Source organism: Chiloscyllium plagiosum, unplaced genomic scaffold (assembly GCF_004010195.1).
Source record: "Chiloscyllium plagiosum isolate BGI_BamShark_2017 unplaced genomic scaffold, ASM401019v2 scaf_25268, whole genome shotgun sequence".
NCBI lineage: Eukaryota > Metazoa > Chordata > Chondrichthyes > Orectolobiformes > Hemiscylliidae > Chiloscyllium > Chiloscyllium plagiosum.
This window is the reverse complement of record NW_025200100.1, coordinates 1-6,337: the sequence shown is the minus strand read 5'-3', so window position 1 is coordinate 6,337 and position 6,337 is coordinate 1. Positions and strand designations below refer to the sequence as shown.

General features: G+C 46.8%; 1 long non-coding RNA gene across 1 annotated transcript; it reads left to right on the top strand.

Annotated features, from left to right (window-relative positions):
- The first annotated feature begins 1,058 nt into the window (after positions 1-1,058).
- Positions 1,059-5,924, top strand: LOC122546067. The gene is made up of 3 exons (XR_006310654.1): positions 1,059-1,098; positions 3,792-3,889; positions 5,804-5,924. It is a non-coding gene; the product is annotated as an uncharacterized LOC122546067 (long non-coding RNA).
- Positions 5,925-6,337: the final 413 nt, after the last annotated feature.

The window sequence follows — 6,337 nt, the reverse complement described above, 5'->3', positions numbered from 1 at the left end:
CATCACAGACACACTGCCCCTGTATAACAGCACGGACACACTGCCCCTGTATTACAGCACAGATACTCTGCTCCTGTATTACAGCACGGACATACTGTCCCTGTATTACAGCACAGACACACTGCTCATGTGTCACAGCACAGACACACTGCCCCTGTATTACAGCACAGATACTCTGCTCCTGTATTACAGCAAGGACACACTGCCCCTGTATTACAGCACAGACACACTGCTCCTGTATTACAGCATGGACACACTGTTCCTGTGTTACACCACGGGCACACTGCTCCTTTATTACAGCACAGGCACATTGCTCCTGTATTACAGCACGGACATACTGTTCCTGTATTATATCACAGACACACTGCTCCTGTATTACAGCACGGACACACTGCTCCTGTATTTCTGTATGGACACACTGCTCCTGTATTACTGTACGGACACACTGCCCCGGCATTACAGCACGGACACACTGCTCCTGTATTACAGCACGGACACACTGCTCCTGTATTACAGCACGGACACACTGCCCCTGTATTACAGCACGGACACACTGCTCCTGTATTACAGCACGGATACACTGCCCCTGTATTACAGCATGGACACACTGTTCCTGTGTTACACCACAGGCACACTGCTCCTTTATTACAGCACAGGCACATTGCTCCTGTATTACAGCACGGACATACTGTTCCTGTATTTCTGTACGGACACACTGCTCCTGTATTACTGTACGGACACACTGCTCCTGTATTACAGCACGGACACACTGCCCCTGTATTACAGCACAGACACACTGCTCCTGTATTACAGCGCAGACACACTGCTCCTGTATTACAGCACGGACACACTGCTCCTGTATTACTGTACGGACACATTGCTCCTGTATTACAGCACGGACGCACAGCCCCTGTATTACAGTGCAGACACACTGCTCCTGTATTACAGCACGGACACATTGCTCCTGTATTACAGCACGGACACATTGCTCCTGTATTACAGCACGGACACACTGCTCCTTTGTTACAGAAATATGTTGACTCACAGCTTTTCTGTTTCAGGGATATAAGAAGCCTAAGTATTACATTGCAACACAAGGTAGGTGTATCTTCGTGCACTGCTTTGTTTCACTGACAGGAGGCGGTTACACCGAGTGCTCCTCACACTGTGCTGTTTGAAGAAGTGTCTCTTGGTGACTATAATTATTCAGTTGGATCTTCCTGAGCTGGCTGTTTATGGGAGGAAAGTCACTGGATTTGTCATCTGAATGCTGAAATTTCAAAATTACCCATTCCAGTGTTAGCTGTATAACAACTGCTCTCTCTGAGGCTGGTACAATTACAACATTTAAGAGGGTATATGAATAGGAAGGGTTCGGAGGGATATGGGCAGGTGGGACTAGATTGGGTTGGGATATCTGTTCAGCATGGATGGGTTGGACCGAAGGGTCTGTTTCTGTGCTGTACATCTCTGTGACTCTGTAACTGTCTCACGGACTCGTCAAACAACATCCTGACAGAGTTATACTCAGAGAATCCTACCTCACAGACAATGTCCCAGGCCCCACCATTACCATCCCTGGGTATGTTTGGTCCCACCGGCAGGACAGACCCAGCAGGGGAGGGGGCACAGTGGGATACAGTCGGGAGGGGGTTGCTCTGGGAGTCCCCAACATTAGCTCCATTCCCCATGATCTCCCATGGCTTCAGGTTAAACATGGGCAAGGAAACCTCCTGCTGATTACCACACACCATCCTCCCCCGGCTGATGAATCAGTACTCCTCCATGTTGAACAACATTTGGTAAATCTGTGTCCAAGCAGTGCCTCACATTCAAACAGAGCACAGGGCCAACATCTTCCAATAAAGACAAAGGATGGCATCACCAAATCCTGGGAGCCCTGAATATCTCGTGATTGACAGCAATGGATGAAGGGAAAGGGAGGCTAAAGGCTGATACTGAGGACTCCAAATAAGAGAAGCCTTCAATGAATGTAGAATGTGCAAGAGGGAACTTAACTCAGAAATCGGGAAAGTGATTGGGGATATGGAAAATAAGAGAGAACCCTGATTATATGGTCATATATGTTCAGGATCAAAGGATACCCGGGGAAGAGTAGGGCCCATTCTGGAGCTCGGTGATAATTTGTGCCCTGAGCCAGAGGGTACGGGTAGGTTTCTAAATGAACACTGTGTGTGGGCATTGACTAATGAGAGGAACAAAATGATGAGAGAAATCAGCGAGATGTTTCTGATACAATTAAAGAAAATAGTCTGGACTGCATGGAGATTCTAAATGGCCGAGCAGGTTAACAGTAGATACCTCTCCAGGGCAGGCTGAAATGTATACCCAGGCTGTTGAGTCAGGAAATGGAGGACTGGCAGCACTGGCAATAATTTTCAATTCCTCTCTGGCCACAGGAGAAGTGCAAGGGGATTGGAGGACAGCTAATGTGGTACCATTATGAGAGAAGGGAGCAAGAGATAATCCAGGAAACTAGCGGCTGATCAGCCTAACCTTGGTGGTATTTGGAGACAATTCTGAGGGACGGAATTAAGTTGAACTTGGAGAGGCAGGGATTAACAGGGTTTAGTAAGGAGAGGTCACGTCTGACTAACTTGATTGAGTTTTTCGAAGAGGTGACAGTGCATGTACAAGAGAGCAATGCTTTGATGCGGTCGACTTGGACTTCAGCAAAGTTTTTGATGAGGTCTTGAATGGGAGACTGACAGTTAAGGTAAGAGCCCATCACATCCAAGGAAATTTGGCAAACTGAATCCAGAATTGGCTGAGTGCAGGATGGTAAATAATGAGGAGGATGGTCTTCGATTCCAGGAGGATATAACGGGCTGGTCAGGTGGGCTGATCAGCGGCAAGTGGAATTCAATCCAGGTACGAGAGAGGGGATGCACTTGGGTAAGACAAACAAGGCAAGGAAATACAAGATGTAGAGAAGGACTGTGAGAAGCACCGAGGTGTGCATGTACACTGGTCCCTTAAGGATCAGCACAGGGGGATAAAGTGGTTAAGAAGGCACAGGGCATACTTACCTTCTGAGTATTTAAGATCAACAATGTTTTCTGAACTGTATAAAAAGTAGGTTAGGTCACAGCTAAACTATTATGTGCAGTTCTGGAATTCACATTATAGGAGGGATGTGATTACACTGGAGAGAGTGCAGAGGAGATTCATCAGGACGTTGCCTGGACTGGAGAGGAAACAGATTAAACGGGATTAAAATAACTCCTCAGAGGCTGGGATCCCATCACCAATCACTCTTTATTTACAAAAGCACAGCCTTTGACAGTATCACTGCCTCTCACTGAGTCAAGACTCAATATTCCTGAAAGTCATCCTTTTATGTCAGCCCGGCCTCCCTGATTGAACTGGATGAACAGCCTCAATCAGGGAACTCACACTCTCCAGTGTCCAGCTATCTGACCCCAGTCCCAGGGAGTAGACAGAGGGAGTCTAGAAACCGGCCTCTCAGGCTCAAGGGCCAGGGCCCAGGATAGGCCCTTCCAGATCAGGATGAGGAGAAATGTCTTTCCCCAGAAAGTGGAGTGTCAGTGGAACACGGACAGCAGCCAAGCTCAAATGTTTTGACTATTTTCAAGGAAGTGTTTGAAATAGTTTTAGGACTAACAGGCTTAAAGGTTAATGGGAGAAAGTGGGAACCAGCTATTGAATTGGATGATTAGCCGATTGGATAGTGAACAGGCTCAAAGGGCCGAATGGCCTACTCCTGCTACTGTTTTCCCAAATGTCTAAACCTGATCTGGTTTTCCCAGGTCCTCTGTCTCACACCATCGCTGATTTCTGGGAAATGGTTTGGCAAGAAGATTCCAACATTATCATCATGTTGACCAACCTTATTGAGCAGGACAAGGTATGACCCTTGACCCCACTAAACCTGACCGCTGACCCCTGACCCCATCTTCACTTAACCTGACTCCTGACCCTGACCTCATCTCCATTAAACCTGACCCCTGACCCCATCCCCATTAAACCTGACCCTGACCCCATCCCCACTAAACCTGACCCCTGACCCCATCCCCATTAAACCTGACCCCTGACCCCATCCCCATTACACCTGACCTTGACCCAATGCCCACTAATCCTACCCTGACCCTTCCACCAGCCTGATTGCCTTAGACACTGACCCCCGACCCCAGCTCCCTACCTGACCCAACTCCTAACCCCACCCCCTCATATCAACCTGATTTCCTCAGACTTTGACTCGTCAGCCCAGGCTCTAATCTCACCTGAAGAGAAAATGAGGTCTGCAGATGCTGGAGATCAGAGATGGAAATGTGTTGCTGGAGACATCTAGGGAACAGGAGAATCGACGTTTCGGGCATTAGCCCTTCTTCAGGCATTAGCCCTTCTTCATTCCTGAAGAAGGGCTAATGCCCGAAACGTCGATTCTCCTGTTCCCTAGATGCTGCCTGACCTGCTGCGCTTCTCCAGCAACACATTTCCATCTCTAATCTCACCTGATCCTGTCCACTTCCTGCTGAGCTAAGACATGACCTCAGCCTCTCCCCTTACCTTGACCTAATGCCCTCCCAGGGTTCAGCCCCTCCCCTCATTCTGTCCCTTACTGAACCCAAGCCATACCCTCTGCCTCTTCTCAGAACATTGGCCCTTAATTCCAGCCTTGAAGCTGAGCCCAGCTTCTTCACTGACTTAGCACATACCCATCCAGCCTGACCACAGCAAGTGGTCACTCGGCTTTCAACAATGATGGTACAGTACAATATCTGCTCAGTAACAATATCTGCTCAATAACAGTATCTGCTTAGTAACAGTATCTGCTCACTAACAATATCCGCTCAGTAACAGTATCTGCTTAGTAACAGTATCTGCTCACTGACAATATCCGCTTAGTAACAGTATCTGCTCAGTAACAGTATCTGCTCACTGACAATATCCGCTCAGTAACAGTGTCTGCTTAGTAACAGTATCTGCTAACTAACAATATCTGATCCAGAATCAGTAACAGTATCTGCTCACTGACAATATCCACTCAGTAACAGTATCTGCTCAGTAATAATATCTGCTCAGTAACAATATCTGCTAACTAACAATATCTGCTCAGTAACAGTATCTGCTCACTAACAATATCTGGTCAGTAACAATATCTGCTCACTAACAATATCTGCTCACTGACAATATCCGCTCAGTAACAGTATCTGCTTAGTAACAGTATCTGCTCAGTAACAGTATCTGCTCACTGACAATATCCGCTCAGTAACAGTATCTGCTCACTAACAATATCTGCTCAGTAACAGTATCTGCTCACTGACAATATCTGGTCAGTAACAATATCTGCTCACTAACAATATCTTCTCAGTAACAGTATCTGCTCAGTAACAGTATCTGGTCACTGACAATATCTGGTCAGTAATAATATCTGCTCAGTAACAATATCTGCTCACTGACAATATCCGCTCAGTAACAGTATCTGCTCAGTAACAGTATCTGCTCAGTAACATTATCTGCTCAGTAACAGTATCTGCTAACTAACAATATCTGCTCAGTAACATTATCTGCTCAGTAACAGTATCTGCTAACTAACAATATCTGCTCAGTAACAGTATCTGCTCACTGACAATATCTGGTCAGTAACAGTATCTGCTCACTAACAATATCTGCTCAGTAACAGTATCTGCTCAGTAACAGTATCTGGTCACTGACAATATCTGGTCAGTAATAATATCTGCTCAGTAACAATATCTGCTCACTAACAATATCTGCTCAGTAACAATAACTGCTCAGTAACAGTATCTGCTCTTCTCAGCCCAAGTGTGAACAGTACTGGCCTAATCAGCTTCAGAGGGAAAGATATGGAGATTTCACCGTCGTCTCCACAGCACCTCCCAGTCGGACATCAAAGAGCTTCATCATCCGAAATTTCGAAGTGACAAAGGTGAGGGCTCAGAGGAACGGCAGGTGAAAAGGAGGATGGGAACGGGGAATCATGAAGGGAAATGGGGATGACAAAAGAATGGGAAGAAGCTGCGTTGTGAGTATAAGAGCAGGTGAATGGAGGAGAGAGGAGGTGATTGTATAAGGTACAAGTCAGGCCCCAGCTGCAATACAGCCTGGGCCCCGTATCTAAGCAAAGACAGATTGCTGTTGGAGACAGTCCAGGGAAGGTTTACTCGGCTGACCCAGGGGATGGAGGGACTGTCTTATGAGGAAAGGTTGAGGAGGCTGGGCCTGTACTCATTAGAGTTTAGTGGAATGAGAGGTGACCTTGTGGAAACACACAATATTCTCAGGGAGTTTGACAGGGGGAGACAATAGACAATAGGTGCAGGAGTAGGCCATT